Source organism: Elgaria multicarinata, chromosome 8 (assembly GCF_023053635.1).
Source record: "Elgaria multicarinata webbii isolate HBS135686 ecotype San Diego chromosome 8, rElgMul1.1.pri, whole genome shotgun sequence".
Taxonomy (NCBI): domain Eukaryota; kingdom Metazoa; phylum Chordata; class Lepidosauria; order Squamata; family Anguidae; genus Elgaria; species Elgaria multicarinata.
In genome coordinates, this window is record NC_086178.1 from 70,611,378 (window position 1) to 70,628,557 (window position 17,180).

The following is a 17,180-nucleotide window of genomic DNA, read 5'->3' on the forward strand; positions in this document are numbered from 1 at the left end:
GGGAAAGGGGATTGGGAAGGAAAAGGGGAAAAAGCCAAAGCAAAATTCAGGCACCAGTTCTTGTGCTTTCTGGCAGGGAAGGGTGAAATGAGCTCTCTGCAACTCTGTATGGGGGATAGGTGAGTTTCCCTCTTGCCATGAAGTTCTTCCAGGGAGGCACAGAGACTTCCAGTGGCACTTGGTTCTCTGGCTGATGGATGAGGCCAGAATCTGGAGTCCCAACTATCAGTTGGAGCTGTGTGTTCCCTCTAGCAGGGAGGAGTGAATATATGGAAATAGGAACCTATCTTATATTGAATCAGACCATTCATCCATCTAGCCCAGTATTGTCGATACTGACTGGCAGCAGCTGACCAGGGTTTCAGGCAGGATTCTTTCTTCATCCTACCTGGAGAAGTTGGGGATCAAACCTGGGTCCTCCTGCGTGCAAAGCATGTGCTCTATCACACTGAGCTACAGTCCCTCACACCAAGCTCCATCTCTGGCTGATGTATGGGGCCAGGTTGGTTTCGCCTTGTCATGATATTCTTCCTGGAAGGCAGGAAGTGCAGCCTCCCACCGACCCTTGGTTCTCTGGCCAATGGATGAGAACCAATAGTGGTCTGGTCCCCCCCAAATAGGTAGCATAAATAGGCATGTGGGGTGTCAAATTTAATGATTTCTTTTTCCTTCTCAAGATCACCCTGAACATTCTGTTCCAAGGGACAATAGTATTCCCCCGGTACTGAATTATTTTTGGAGTCTGGTATTCTCACTCAAAGTACATCTATGGGGGAGTCTGCCCCATAACGGTTTCTGGGCTGCTTGACACTATACCCTCTTTGACATACAGAGTGGTGCTTTCAACATGTGACAAAGTACTTCCTTTTGCTCATCTTGCATCTTCCACCATTTAGTTCCCCCCCCCAGCCCTGCTTTGAAGTGGGGGAAGGTAACAGAAAGGACAGTGCACACAACTGTCAAGAATCCTTCTACTCACAGCCTTTCAGTGGGTCCCTGGACTAGCTGGAGATACACAAAGCTTGACTGGAAGGTCACTGCTGATGCATGAACATTCCACTACCCAAAGAGGGACTACGTAATCCATGTCTCCTGAGGAAGCAAAGGAAGGGCCACAGAATGAGGACAACAGAGCTACTCATACAGCAGGCTGTCAAATGCCTGTTTTTGATTGAAAAAGTCCTTCCTTTTGTCCATCCTGAATCTACTTCCAATCAATGTCATACGAAAGATTTCACTTCTGTACCTTTTGCAGATCACCATAACTGCAGTTTTATGCTACAAAGCTTGTGATATCACAACAGTAGCAGCCAGCACTGACACAAAAGGGGTTGCTCCTGCACTGAAGTTGGGCTGGAATCTGGCTCCAGTATTATTTATTAATTTCTATCCCACCTTTCCTCCATTGTGGAACTCAAGGTGTTTACATGCAGTTTCCTGGTGGTCTCTCCTCCAACCACTAAGCAGACCCAAGCCTGCTTAACTTCAGCAAGGCATCTGTCTTGTGTGCCTTCAGACCATCCCATTGGTATTGACAGGAAAGCCTCAGGCTAGCACTTCATAGGATTTAGGCTGAACATCATAAAGTCTAAAAAGAAAGCAGGGGCAATAAATCAGTTCAGAATCAAGCCCCCAAGTGAACTGGTTAATTAGGCTTAATAGCATGAAGAGCTTATTCAAGACACCCTGACATTTACTCTTAAGTAGAGCTTTGCAAAGGCTACCTCATACATCAGGTCAAAAAAGAAAGAAAAAGTCTGCCTGGTACGGACTCTGCAGTATTCTGAATAACAGGATTATATGTTAGTTTGCATTTTGCATTTGAGGCCTTGAACAGCTGGGCCAATATGGTTCCCTTAGCTGTACTTTTATGCATTTCTAAATAAATTATATAGTTTATTATATATCTACATTTTGATCATGAATCCTCTTGCAATTATTCCAATTCTGTCCTCTTCTGAATTGCTTAAGGTATAAAACCATCGCTTCTACAATAATGAACACATTAAAAATGAATGCAGCCTTGTCTATTCTCTGAAATAGACAAGGAGCTGAAATAAAGGAATGGAAAACAATGACAAGTGATTCCATCTTAAATAGTTTCAGTCTCTTTATCTATAATGGGTCATAATCCAAAACTCTGAGGGGCATCACCAATGAGTAGAGCAAATGAGAGGAGAGAATATCGGCGATTCTAGGGAACAGTTTAATGTAAAAATAAGAATAATCATAAAAATGCTGCTGTCTAACCCATTTTTGGTTTAAAGCCTTCTTCATGGACAGCTCAATTTATTCAATTTTATCGCAAGATAATCTTGCTTCTCGCTATCTCTTAGAGTGACTGTTTTCCCAATCAGCAACTTGCTTTCTATTTATTGCTGTCGCGTATGACTAAATGTGCCCTGGGAAACCCTGTGATGGGCTGAAGTCAGTCCAGTTTTACGATGCTTGATGGAACAGTAAAAGTACCGTACAGCTAATAAACAAGGGTACTGACTTCACCACCACCCAGTTTGCAGGAATGTATTTCTTAACGATAAAATGCTTCTTGTGGTTTGAACATTTAAAAGAAATGACGATCATACAAAAAAAGCATAAACAGACTCCGTCGATGGAAATTATCTCAACAGTAAGAACACAATGGTATTACAAAAGCTTTATAGCTTGTGCTGATCGGCCAAAATCCTTTGCACAGTAACCATTCCTATGGACAACTATAAGCCTCTCTGTATGTGCCAAAAGATAATGGCTCTCATTCTGCATGCTATGTATAACCAGAGCAGTACAGACAGCAAGGAACTACAAATGCAACCTGTAGCCCTGGCTAAAGGCTCTGTAATCACTTTCAGAGTTGGAAGCAAAGAAACTACAGATGTACTCAGATATCCCTAATTCTGAAATTAGGATGATGATGGTGATTTTAAAAATAGAATAAAAATCAGTGTTCCCAGGTCTTGCTTTTCAGCCTTACAGGGTAATTCAGCCCACACTGATCAACCCATACTGATATTCCTCATGAGTATTTATTTATTTATTTATTTATTTATTTATTACATTTCTATACTGCCCAATAGCCGGAGCTCTCTGGGCGGTTCACAAAAATTGAAATGGAATTGGCACAAGAGTAATACAAGAGGGGCATTCTGGGTAGAACATGGGAGCACTGTTGAAAAAATATTTGGCTTTCCTTGGTGTCCATGTCCACAAGTCCTAGCTGGCAACATTTAAAGCTACTGTGGTGTTACCCCACGATTGAGCATATTGTATATGTCTAGATGTCTGGTAAGTTTGGAATGTTAGAACTGAGTGGGTGTGGTTTATGATGTAATAGGTGGGGGGAAGGAGTGTTGGGCATTTGTGAGGTATGTGACTTTGAGTGCATGTGAGGAGAATTGCTTAGTTGTAGAGTAAGAAGAGTTTGGATTCTAAGGACTTAGGAGTGGTGTGAAGAGAGTGATGTGGTTGGTGTGTGGAGAGTTTAGAGTAGGCAGGATTGAAAGTATTATAATTTGACTTAAAGCTTCTAAACAACAATAAACTTATTATTATTTTGTTAGCTACCCAATACCATGTGTCAACTTGGCATTATTTACCTGCCTTACAGTTATTAAACATCCACTCCAGAGTATTCCCACAGTATATTTTGAGAAATCCTATATTAAACCTGTTTCCTTCATAACTAGGGCAAAGGTTTTATTTAACCTTCTCTCAGGTTTTCAGGTGGTGGTGCTTGGCCTGAGAAGGGTTTCTGCAATGAGCCTAGTGAAAGGGTCGGTGATGTTGCAGCTACCTTATGGACAAAGCCTATAATTCGTAACATCAAAATAGTCTCTTTTTTAGACCTAACAGTCACATTTGAGGGAATACTATAATTTTCATCTTTTTCTCCACCTCCGCTTCCTCCTCCTCCACCATCACCACCACCTCAAGCTGTTCCTGCCGATAGGAACTCTTATAAATGTAGTTTTAAAATGAGTCTCCGCTATTGAGCAATATAGAAGTGGAATGAATGAATGAAATGGTGAGTCAGTGATGATGATCTTCTTCCAGAACATTTGGGATTTAGAACGTGCAGGACAGCTGGCAGCAGCAGTGAAGGTGTGTTATTCACTGATTCGTCTTACTCTGTCATCTCCATCTCTTGTCTTATGGACCAACAAAATGGAGAACTGTTACAAGCAATTGACATAATGACTCCCATATCTCCCCTAGATTTGGATTCACTCTTTCCTGTGATTCTTTGAGGAGATATTGTGTGAAGCTATTGGGGTGTTAGCTTGAGCATGAATGGCATAAAATGGGATGAGTGCAACTGAACATCGATTAGCACTCGCTTGAAAGCCAATGTCCTTGGTAGTCATTCTTTTCCACCTCCTTCTTGTCTGCTCAGTGCTTTCCAATGCAGCATTATTATTATTATTATTATTATTATTATTATTATTATTATTGCATTTATATCCTGCCTTTTCCCCTCCAAGTAACCTAAGGCGGTGTACATAATCCTCCTTTTCCATTTTATCCTCACAACAACAACCCTGTGAGGTAGATTAGGCTGAGAGTCTGTGACTGGCCCAAAGTCACCCAGTGGGTTTCCATGGCTGAGTGGGGACTAGAACCCGGATCTTCCGGCTCCCAGTCCAACACTTTAGCCACTACACCACACTGGCTTTAGTAGGAAATGAAACATTTGGGGGGGGGGGATGAATCACCTTATTCAGAAATCCCCAGTACAAGTTGAACAAACCATATTTCCACTTCATTTGCAGTAGCTTGGGGCCAGCATTTGCTTCTGCCAATTCATTCCCTTCCCTGTTCCCAGGCTAATGTGGAGGTGGTAGGAGAAGGGGAAACAGTAGCTCAGGCTCCAGCCAAAGGTGTTCTTGCATCTTACACTGTTCCTGCCAAATGAACTCTGGGTGATGTCATTTTTACATTCTTTCTTGTGTCTTGTTGATTGGACAGAATAAAATAACGAGAATTGCCAGAGTTTCCATCAATAATGGAAGGTTTGAGCATACTCAGGAGCCTCCATTGTGCTGAGGTTGGAGACAGTTCAGCTTTTGCAAGCTTTTTTGTTTTACTGTTGTTTTACTGTCCGTCCTCGCAGCCTCCCTGCAACTTGCAATTTTGAGAAAGTCTGTAGAGGGGCAGAGAAGAGAAACTAGTAGGCAAGAGAGCTGGTGACAGTGGGGTGGTTCCCTTGTGTTGCTTTTTTCTGGGCTTTCAGGAAGTATTGGGTGGAATAAACCATGTCCTTTTTTCCTGAGAATTTCCTCAAAAGGCTCTGTGAAGAGAGCTGGGGTGGAGGGGGGGCAGGGGCAGGTTGCAGTTTGTCCCCATCCCCACAATGCATCTGGAAGTGGGTGGATGGCTGCCGCCTCTGTCACCTAGTTCTGGCATCAGTGATGGGTGAGGGTGGGCTGCAAGAGTTGGCATTGTCTAGGAAAAGACTTTGAGGTGGAGACATGAGTTTTGAAAGAAGGAGAAAAAATAAACCTACTGGCAATGCCCTAAGTAGCTCTTCTGAGCCTGACTCTTTCATATATCTATCTCGAAATCTTTCCATTGACTTGTATGCTTTGCTTTATCCATTGCAAACAGCCATGTTTTCCTAGCTAGAACTGATTATCTTTCCTGGTTTTCTTACAACCAAATAATCCTGAGCCCCAAGATTAATGGGTTGCTTTCCTTTTCTTAAATTGTTTCCAGACATACGTTTCCAATTGGCAGAGAGATCGCTATGCAGATTGACTGCGTCGAATGTTTCTGCTGAACTGAGCCCTTAACAAGACCTGAAAGCATGAAGAATGTCCTGTCTGCTGCTATTAGAGTTTCGGAAAGTCTTTGCATTTGGATAGAGTGTTATCTAATTTGGTGTGCTGAGCTGGAGAAGAGGCTCTTTCTTTAGAGCTGCTTCCGTGTTGTTGTTTTGTGGCTGTGCCTTCCAAAGTAACATCTTTGAGGTTCTTCTTGCCTTCTTAAAGCAGAGAAATGGATGCATCTTTTCAAAACAACAACACAGGTGGGTGACTTCTTTTTTTCTTTCTTAAATGTACAACCCACCATTCCACCAAGATCTCTAACACTAATAAAATGAAGATTAAAACAAGAACTCAATGAAAATTTAACATAAAAACAGATGACTGGGTTCAGACAACACAATAACCCATGGTGGTTTAAATAGTCATTGGGTGATAATTTAATGCACCATGGGTTATTGTGTTGTGTGGAGGGAGTTTTTTTAACCGATGTTTGGTTATTTGGCCAAAATCACCAGTGCAAATCACCAATGCTTCGGAGACTTGACAATTTGAACCACCATTGGTTATCATCCTGTGAGGAGGGCATGATTGCTTCTATTATGCTCTTTCCCTTCACCCCCTTCCCCCCATCCACATTTGTATGTTAAGTGTTTCCTTTGACTGTAAAGCCCTACGTGTTAATTTTAGAGTTTTAAATAAATTGCTTCAGTCCTTAGTCTGTTGTGTGTGTGGTTATTCTCTGAAAGGCTGGCTAATACCATCTTGGTACAGGGTTAGGGAGGTGGGAGCCTGAGCAATTGGATGATTGGTCCAACCTACCTTGCAGGGAGGTTGGGTGGACCCCAACTTTCCTTCACACCACTGTCTATTATCTTTGCAAAATCATGGAGGATAGGAGAAGTGCTGGATGACTAGAGGAGGGCTAATGTTGTCCCTATCTTTAAAAAGGGCAAAAAGGAGGAACCTGGGAACTACGGAACAGTTAAGAACATAAGAAGAGCCATGCTGGATCAGACTGAGGATCCATCTAGTCCAGCACTCTGTTCACACAGTGGCCAACCAGCTGTCGACCAGGGACCAACAAAGCAGTTAGTCTGACATCAGTCCCTGGTAAAATTTTGGAGCAGATTATAAAGAAGTCAGACTGTTAGCACCATGAAAACAATGCAGTGATTACTAGAAGTCAACATGGAATTGTCAAGAACAAATCCTGCCAGACTAAACTGATCTCATTTTTTTGATTGGGTAACCTCCCTTGTGGACTGTGGGAATGCTATGTACATAATATGTCTCGATTTCAGCAAAGCTTTTGACAAAGTGCCCATGACATTCTGATTAGCAAATTAGCTAAAAGTGGGCTAGATGGAACAACTATTAGGTAGTGTGACCACATGGAAAGAAGGACAGGGTTCCTGTATCTTTAACAGTTATATAGAAAAGGGAATTTCAGCAGGTGCCATTTGTATGCATGCAGAACCTGGTGAAATTCCCTCTTCATCACAACAGTTAAAGCTGCAGGAATCCTGCCCTCTTTTGTATCTGGTTACTCTAGTATATCTAGTATAGGTAACATGACCAGATACAAAAGAAGTCAGGGCTTGCCTTCCACCAGGAACAGGGTGGGGATAGCTCCAGGACCTGGATGGCTGCCCACAAAAATCCCATGCTCCATCTGATGCCCCAGGAGAGGGAAAGCATGGGGTTTGAGAGGGAGGCAGCACCAACCCAGCGCCTTGAAGTCAGCCCCAAAGACTCAGCTCACTGTTTCTTCCCCTGACCTCTGTGCATTCCATGGAAAATCTGAAAGGGGCCTCCACATGCATCTTCAAACCTTTTCCTGAATGCACAGGTGACAGGACCATCAGGTGTGTTTCAACTCCTCCACATGTAAATTCTGCCTGAGTAGAGCACCAGTCTCTTCTTTGCCTGAGTTATAATAGCCATAAAACACGAGTGAACTGTGGCATAATAAATAAGAGTGGAAATCATAGAGAAATGATTCCTTTTATGTGCTGCAAATAAAACAAAATAAAACAAAAACCCTGCATTGCAATGGGCTTGGAAAATAGAGGTTACTTAGCCCCAATTTTGCTAATAACGGCAAACGTGATTTTGAGACTACATAGAGCAATTCATGCCTTAATCCCTTTTGAAGATATAGGAGAGCTACATGAAACATTCTGCCTTACCATAACTGCTCTGTCAGTTTTCAGCCATTCGGGCTCAAGGAATATAAAGTTAATTGGTACAATCTCTAGTTCTTTGTGTGTTGCTAAATGTTTCTTTAAAATGCTTTTAAATAGTCAAAATTATAAAGTCTCAGAGTTCACCTTCAGTTCCCTTCCTGATTCAGCACAGTCTAAGAGGACTCATAAATCTCTCCTGCAATAAAAATCAACAGTAACAGGAAATACGCTTTTAGGTAGTACATTTACCCATGTACCTGTTGGAAAACAGAACTGAGATGAAACTACTAGCCTTTCGTTCATTTCCTTAAATTTCAAAATCACTGCCTCAGTGTTTATCTATTTTTTTCCGTGCACGCCACAGACATATTTCTGTAGTTTTGATGTTGTTCAATGCCCTTCTGTTCCATTCTGGTGCTTAAGGACAAAAGAGCAGCCATACTGAATCAGGTCAAAGGCCTGTCTAGTCTAGCATTCTGTCCACATATTGTATTATATTATGGTTTTATACTATTGTTTTATACTTCGAATGGTTTTAATTTTTGTGAACCGCCCAGAGAGCTCCGGCTATTGGGCGGTATAGAAATGTAATAAAAAATAAAAAAATAAAAATAAACCAGTTGCCTGGGGGAACCCCACAATCAGAATATGAGTACAACAGCACCCTCCCACCCATGTACCCTAGCAACTGCTATACAGATACTTGAGGTAATATATAGCCATCATGACCATTGCTTCTCAGTTTCTCTTTTCCCCTCCTCCTTTCCCCTCTCATTGTCATTCAGTTAAGAGGATGCTGCTGTCTATGTGACTTTGTTAATAAAATACCACAAACATATTAGACAATGACATCACGGACACCCATAAGGAGTGGTTGCACACGTTCTGCATTAAAGATGGCCTCAGAAATTCCATAAGACTCTTACTTTGAAGAAAATGCACATGCTGTAAAATTGAGAATATGGGCTTAATCCAACTGAATTCCATTGCTGTCAGCTTATTAAAACCCAAATGCTCAAACCTTCTCTATTTTTTAATTTGAGCCTGAACAGAACTACTGCGATGGAAAGGTCTTTTAAAACAACAGGGTACCAGGAACCTTATAAAACTGGCTGTAGTCCTCCTAGAATGCCAGATAATGGCTATTGTCACTGGGCACCTTAAAAGACAAAATATTTTATGCAGCTTTTAATGTTTGTCTGAAAATTCATGTCCTCTTTTTTAAACTGGGTTGCAAATATTTTGCATTTCTTTGATATGTGATGTGGCTTGGGCTAACGGAATGCTTCAAATAAACCCAACTGATGTCTTGTGGATTTTGAAATGTTTGCTTCTACATGGAACACATGTTTTGAACTGATCTTCACCTTGGGTAGATAGAGCGTTTGGGGATGTTTTATTTGGTTTTATTCCAAATATTGCAGCATGCCTATGCAAAGCAGGTAGCCATTACTCACAGGGATCTTCTACTATATTCATGGCTCTACTCACAGGCATCAAAGTGATCATGCTGTTTATTATAGAATGAGATTTCAAAAGAGACTCTGATTAGATTCAAAGGAGGTGGAGCAACTCTTCATTCTTGAGAGCAAAGAACTTTCATTTTTTCTCCATGCAGACCTGAGAACTAGTGAAGCCTGTTGGAGAAAGTCTTGGATATTCTGGAAACATGGGTTCAACTCTGAGCTAACTGAGTGACTTACTCAGTTCTGTGGGCAGTCAGTCCTTTTTTGTTCTGTGGGATGTTCTGTGAGGTGGGGTGAGACAAGAGAATTGGAAGCCTTCAACTGCTTTCATGGATCTCCCCTTATCTCATCATGGGTGGATCCTGGGATTCTCAGTGTTGTAGCTTCCAAGCCCCGAAATGTGTTGGTTTAAGGAGTCCCTTGTGAAGAGTGATGGTGTTCCCTGCACCTTCCTCTGCCATGCTCTCTATCCCTCCTCCTTGTATCCATCACCCCTGAATCCACATTGTCTCATATCTGCTCACTGCAGCCCTGCTTTACCCTCCACTGTGGAGAATACAAGGAGGTGTCAGGCTAGCAGGGTGCAGGTGCTTGCAGTGCTGAGGCTCCTCCCAGTCCAGCTGTGCTCACTTCTGGCCAAATGAGCCTGACCCTCGAGCTGCAGGTGTCATGTTCATTGGCCTCGATCCCCCACCAAACTCAAAAGAAGATGTGGATGCAGAGGAGGTGAGTCTTTCAGGCCTGAAGATGTTGATTTGCTGGACTCCACAGGATGTGACACATTGCCAGCACAGTCTCCACCGCCTCTGGGCTATAGGAGTCAATATTGCAGAATTGGGCAGTGGGCCTTTAAGAGTACAGATAGCTCCTCAGAGGGAGCAGGCAGCAGCAGCCCATCTACACCAAGCAGGATATAACACTTTTAAAACAGTATGAAAATGGTATATGTAATGTGTCCTGGGCCTGAACAGTTGTCATACAGCCCGTCTACACTTGTCTAGATGAAACGTAACAAGTTGGCAGAGATGACATCAGCAGTCACGTGATGCTGTTGTTGTTACGTTTCTTCTGACTTTTAAAACCGTTCCACTTTCTGTTAAAATCGTTTTAAAACTAACAATGTGCCCCAACCTTTCGTTGTTTTCAATGCCGTCTTTCAAAGTCATGTCTCGTGACCATGGTCTTTGCTTCCTGATTAGGACAAGTGAGGGCTTTTCTAGACGAGGGGAGGGAGAGCTGGCACAACGCGATGAGGGGGAGGGGGAAGGGGAGGGAGGGCGGTGAAAGAGGGGACAGAGGCTTAATTTTTTTAAAAAACTGCTTATCTTTTGGGGTGCACGTGGCCCCTTTAAGACGCTGCAGGGCTTCCCTTGTCCCTACGCGTCGCCCCGCCTCCCTGCCGGCTTATCCCGGCAGGTCTAGCTCAGAGTCACTGGAAGAAGGAGGTTTACTTCAGAGCCGGTATGAGCATAATGAAGAACGTTCTAAAGAAGAGTGTGCCGGGGTAAAACGATAGAAGAAAAGGTATTTCGATTGACTGGGCTCAAGTTGCATTTTGTAACGTAGCAAGGGAGGACGCAACAATGCACTTAAACAACGGTGTAATGAATAGTGTAGATCCTGCCATAAACTGTTGTTATAAACCGTTATAAGCAGTAGTGCTTATACCCTTCCACAGTGCTCTGTCCAAGGTCCTGAAAGGCACTGTGTTGCCTGAACATTACTCTGCCACATTCCTGATGTGACTCTCCCTGGCCATTAAGAGCCTCTGCTGCATTCAATTTCCCATGTGAGCCTTAAGCCACGGTAAGACAGGACAGTAGGAAATCCACTCATTGAGAAGCTCCTGACAAGCCCCTTCCCACCCTGGAAAAGCTGGAATAGTAATAGGCTATCTGGATTAATGAAATAAATTACTTTGCTTACACACTGCAAGATGCTTAAAAATTAGTAATAATTTGTGCTGCTCTTGTGTTTGGATGCACATCTTGAAACACTTTAATAGGATTGGATTGTTTATGTATCTAAATGTAGCTCCTTTAAACTGCTTTTAACAATGGAGTTTTATCAAGGAGATACACCAGTGTATTTGACCTACTGTCAAATGCAGGTTATTGCATTCTTTCCTAAACTAAAACTATTATGAAATGATGTGTTTATGTTTTGTGAAACACTTTTTAAACATGTAAATAAGGTTTGACTAACTAGCTTATTGGGTATGAATAAATATAATTGTATGAGTAAAACCCAAAGCTTTGGGATAATAAGTGCAGTCTCTTATTGGACTGTACCACTTGAAAATAGGGATGGGAAATTCAGTGCTTGAATGCTCCAACATATAGTAAAAATCTTATTCTTCTGGATAACTAAAACATTATTATTATTATTATTATTATTATTATTATTATTATTATTATTATAGCACCATCAATGTACATGGGAGTACACTTCAAGCATAGTCTTCTCCTTGATGTGCTGCTAATATTCTACAGGAATGTTTTGGCATGGGGGAAGCAAACATTCAAACATGTAATCCCTCCCACTGGAATTCATAGGTGGTACAGTTCCAGAATTGAATGTACCATGTGTTTTTCCTCCCTGGGTGTTTGACTTTGCTCTGAGTCAGTCCCAAAATGAATATACCTTACCACATGCTTCTGAACATTGATGGCACTAGTACATGCCAGGGTGTAGGTTCCTATAGACAGGCCTGGCATAGTCTACAATGATGTCAGTCCTATAAAAATACCCTTCCTGAATTCTTCTGGAATCCCAAATTCTGACAAACCCTGCAGAAAAAAAGTCAGTTTTTCCTTGACAGCACTACAAAATGTACAGTACTACTGGAGACGAATAGGTCTTAATTATGATCTGCCAATTATGCAACATGACAATGCTACAAAGAAGTAACTGTTGCCTCTTGGGAAATTCATGATTAACTCTATCTTTTGTGTTAACAAGTTCAACCTTTTCAAAAATAGCCGCCTTTATAATAACATGAGTGGAGTATCTCAGCAGAACTATTGGAAGAGTTAATGATATAAAACATGTGTTGTGCTTTAAAAGCTACTGCTGAAAAAAAAAGGTAGTGAAAGTGTGTATTATTTTTCCTGTAAGACCTGGTTTGGATATTTATTTGTGAAACTCTTATTATAAATATTTATTGAATTTATATCCTGCCTTTCCTCTATAAATAGAGATCAAGGCAGCTAATATCAATAAAGTACAAGATTAAATACAAAATTATAATTAAAACATAAAGGTAAATCAATTATAAACCACCCAAAATTTTAAAAAAGAAGAAAAAGAAATAATCAGCACCTACCAGTTAAGTTCTATTTCAGGAAAGAAAAGTTAAAAGGCAAAATCCTGTCTGAATAAAAATGAATTTGCATTTCAGTGGAAGGAAATCAGAAATGGAGTTAGCCAAGCCTCTCTTGAAAGGGTGTTCCAGAGCCTGAGAGCAGCCACCAAGATACCCTCCTCTCCTAGAATGGCCATGTGTCCTCTTTTACATGGGACAATCCTCTTTTTTGAAGGTGTTTTCGATTTGAAGGCTGTCTGGTCCAAGTCCAAAGATCAAGAACCATGAAGTCTGCTGTCAACACCTCCTGGAGAGCAAACTGAGCAAGGCACACCAAGGCAACTATGTGGCTGCAGAAACTTTTTAAACTCCTTTGAAGCTTTGGATTCTCTCACCCGGTACTCAACCCAACACTGACAGCTAGCAGAAATATCTTCAAACAAAGTGTTGGATGTAGGAGTGCAAACCAATATAACTGAGCTCACATCCTTAAGAACAGCGAAATGGTTAGCAAGCACAAAATATCTGCACCAAGTTGAGAAATACCTAACAGTACCCATGAAAATGGAACACTGGAAAGTGAAACATAGGGGTGTTAAGGAGAAATCGAGTTATTTATTATAGTCAACTGACCCACATGTGATACAGAGGGTTGCATTATTCGTAGCGAAAGCTAACAGATGTAATTTTTTTGGACAGTATTGGTGTGAGGTGTCATAAAGATTCAGAGATATAAATGAAGTGTGATTGAGAAGTAATTAAAGGTTTCTGTATGTTTGCTGTTCACCCATTTTACCATCATCTTAGTAACGGATGTTATGTAACTGATAGCTCTGTTGTTTTAACTCTTATGTAGTATTGTATAATAGTATAGTAAAACTTCAAGGTTGTATGTGTTGCAATGATCCATGGATTGAGCAAAAAACTCAATTATTTTGAAAAGAGCAAAAGAGCAAGGCACACAGGTCACCTGGCTACAGTCTGCACTGTGGTAGGATCTACTATATTTCCATTTAAATCTAATAATTATTTTTAAATTTGCAGTTATAGATATAAAATATGCAAATTTTATGCAGATCACTGTCCTCTGTTTTTGGGTAATGCATTCCTCCTTTTTGGTAATTCATAAGTGGCCTAACTACTCACCTCTAAAAGCAATGGGAGAGAGAAGAGGTGGGTTTCTATGGGGAAATGTGGTCTTTCGGAAAGGTTAAAGAAGATGCCTTTTTTGAAAGCCCTGCAATTCCTGGATGGCTGAATTGGTTCTTAGGGCAGCTCTACATTTGCTGCAGGGACATTGCAGTGGGCTTTGGAAAGGATACACGAATGTTACATCAGTGCTTCCTGCAGCAAATGGATGTGCTTGGTTTCTGAGTTCCCCTCTGCCAGCAGGGAATTCTGCCATATGTAGAGTTCCACTCATGGGATGTTCCTGCTGACAGAAGTGGAGGAGTTTGCTTATTCCCCATGCAGCCTCCCTTATGCCCCAAATCTACTCTGAAAGACCATCTGGAACAGTACTGCGGGAGAAGGGGATGGGGAATTTTTCCTTCAGTGAACAATCTTAACAGTGCAATCCTATACATGTCTACCCTGAAGCAAGCCCTACTGAGTTTAATGGGCCTTACTCCCAGGTCAGTGTGTATAGGGCTGCAGCCAAAGGGCAGTATCCATTGATGCCTGCATGCCAGCAGGACACAGCACTAGTGCAACAGGAACCTAGTCCTTCATAATGCAACTGGAAATGAGGCAAAGCATTCATCTCGGAACCAAGCAGCAGAAGCAAGCTCTGCAGGCCTGTTCCATTCCAGAAATGAGCATTTTGGCTTATTTCCAGGGTTGCTCTAGGAAGCACTAGTTTCCTGTTTTGCAATCATTGGGTCTTGCTGGTGCAACACAAACAGCAGAGGCACATCAACAGCACTGGATAGTTAAGTTGACCATATGGAAAGGAACTCAGGGCTCCTGTATCTTTAACAGTTACATAGAAAAGGAAATTTCAGCAGGTGCCATTTGTATGCATGCAGCACCTGGTGAAATTCCCTCTTCAACACAACAGTTAAAGCTGCAGGAGCCCTGCCCCCTTGACCAGCTACAAAAGAGGGCAGGGCTCCTGCAGCTTTAACTGTTGTGATGAAGAGGGAATTTCACCAGGTTCTGCATGCATACAATGACACCTGCTGAAATTCCCTTTTCTGTACAACTGTTAAAGATACAGGAACCCTGTCCTCCTTTCCATATGGTCACTCTAGGATACTGCCCAATGTTAACTTATATTGGGATGCAAGGCTATATTTTATTTAAAAACAATAAAAATAAAGACTTTCAAAAGCATAATGAAAATTGCCAGAAAGCATGAATGATGAAAATTTTGGAGTAGTATGCTTATGGCTTCCAAAACAAGCAGTCATACATCTTGTAGCTACTGTCAAAGTATGAAAGAAAAAAAGAAACCACTTAAAATTCCTACAGAATTTAAGGCACACGAAATTATTTTTATCTCTGGCAATTTCCCAAGATGAAATAAAATAAAATAAAAAGTTAATCATTTGGATTTGGTGTCACTGCATTGCTGCAAAGCGAACACAAGTGGCCCACTACAGATGCAGGCTGCCTTCCAAGACAAAAGTGTTGGTAGACTATTAGCCCATTTAGAAAGGAGTTATTAATTCTTCTCCCCTGCCCCATCCCAGGCCAAGACGTATACTGTGAAGAGTCCATTGCAAACAGATGAGGGGGGAAAAATCTCTTCTGCTACAAAGAGATCATAAAGTACCAAAAACATACACCTTCCTTACTTAGCTTTAACCAGGGGTAGACAGCCTTTTTTGCATCCACAGGCACTTTTACATTTTGAAATGTGTCCATGGGCACCATAAAAAATTGCCTTCTGTCTTCCCCACTGGTTGTGATTTCCTTCTACTCCCCCTGCTCATATTTCCCTTCCTCCTCTCCTCCTGCTCACAAACCTGCTCACCTCTCCCTGCTGCTCCTGCCATGGAAGTAAGTAAGTGCCACAGCAATGAGTGGTGTAGGAAAGGCAGCAGCAGTTGGGGGGGAGCGGGGGGAGGAAGAAAAGGAAGTCAATGGTAGCAGTGGGGTAGGAGAGGTGGTGACGGGGTGGTTGGGAGGGAGGGAGGAAGGAAAGAAAGGCCATAGCAGCAGTGGCAGGGTGGGGAGGCTAAGGCAGTGGGGTGGGAAAAGGAAAGGCAGTGGTGGGAGGAAAGGAATGCAGGAAAGAAAGGTGGCAGGGAGCTCCATCACACCTACTTTTTTCTGGTATGCACCTGTGATTTTGACCTCTGTTTCATTAGCGCGGCAAGTGCTAGTCCCTTTCACAATTGTTGCTGTACCAGGGGACTTTCTTTTCACTTGTTTGCTCTCCCGTTATTGCGCCTGCCCCACTCCGCCCCTTCTCCTTCCCCCTCCACTTCATTGGTTCTTGTCGGGTGGGAGCCTCTCCTCCCCTTCACTCTGGCTTTGTTGTCTAGCACTTTACCTATTCAACGTTTAATTGGCTGGTTGCCATTTCTGCAGGCAAGGAGGTTGGGTCGGAGAAGCACAAAAACCCATTTAACTGGCTCAGTTCATTTGACATGATGTGCTGGAGGAGGAGAACTGCCCCACCCTCCTCTTTCGTCAGCAAGCACATGTTCAAAGCACATGCCCCCAACAAAATAAAAAGTGCGAGGACAGCGATACACAGGGGTGGAAGGGCGCTTTAATCCCACATGGAGGAAATAAACCAGAGTTTCACCACTCCAAAATAAGATGGAAAAGGGAGGGGAAGAGGCAAGATGAGTTCAGGACAGGGACGTCATGTGAGTTCTGTGTTGCAAAACCACAAACCAGGCATGACGAGAGTGTGATAAAACATTGGTGTGATGGAGCTCAGGGGTAAGGAGCGGTCTGGGAACAAACAGAGTCTCCTGGGTGTACTTGGCAATGGGCCCCTGTTGTCAACTCCTTGCTTAGACTGATGTGAGGCTACTCTGTACCATATATGTACATGTCAGAACGCTGGAAAAGAATCAGCCTCTCTGTTACTAATTTCTGGGGTGCATCATTGATGCAAGATTGTCAGTCACTATGGCTGATATTCACAAATGAATCAAGAATCCAACCTCCTGTTCTCTTCTGAACAGCTGGGCAGCAAGACGTTTAGCTTTTAAAAAGAGCTTCATGTATTCCTTGATTCCTTGATTCAACAGTTGGATCAAGGAAGATAATCATGCACACAGGAACTGATTGTACTTGTGGTTTATTATTTATATATGTATTTATTTTAAATGTTTCTATACTGCCCTACAATTCAAAATGGCCAGGATGGATGACAATGGCCTGGTTCAGACAACACGCTAAACCATGCTGCTTAACCACAAAATGGTTAATGGAATGCATTAAGGTCAATGTATTCCGTTAACCATTTTGTGGTTAAGCAGCATGGTTTAGCATGTTGTCT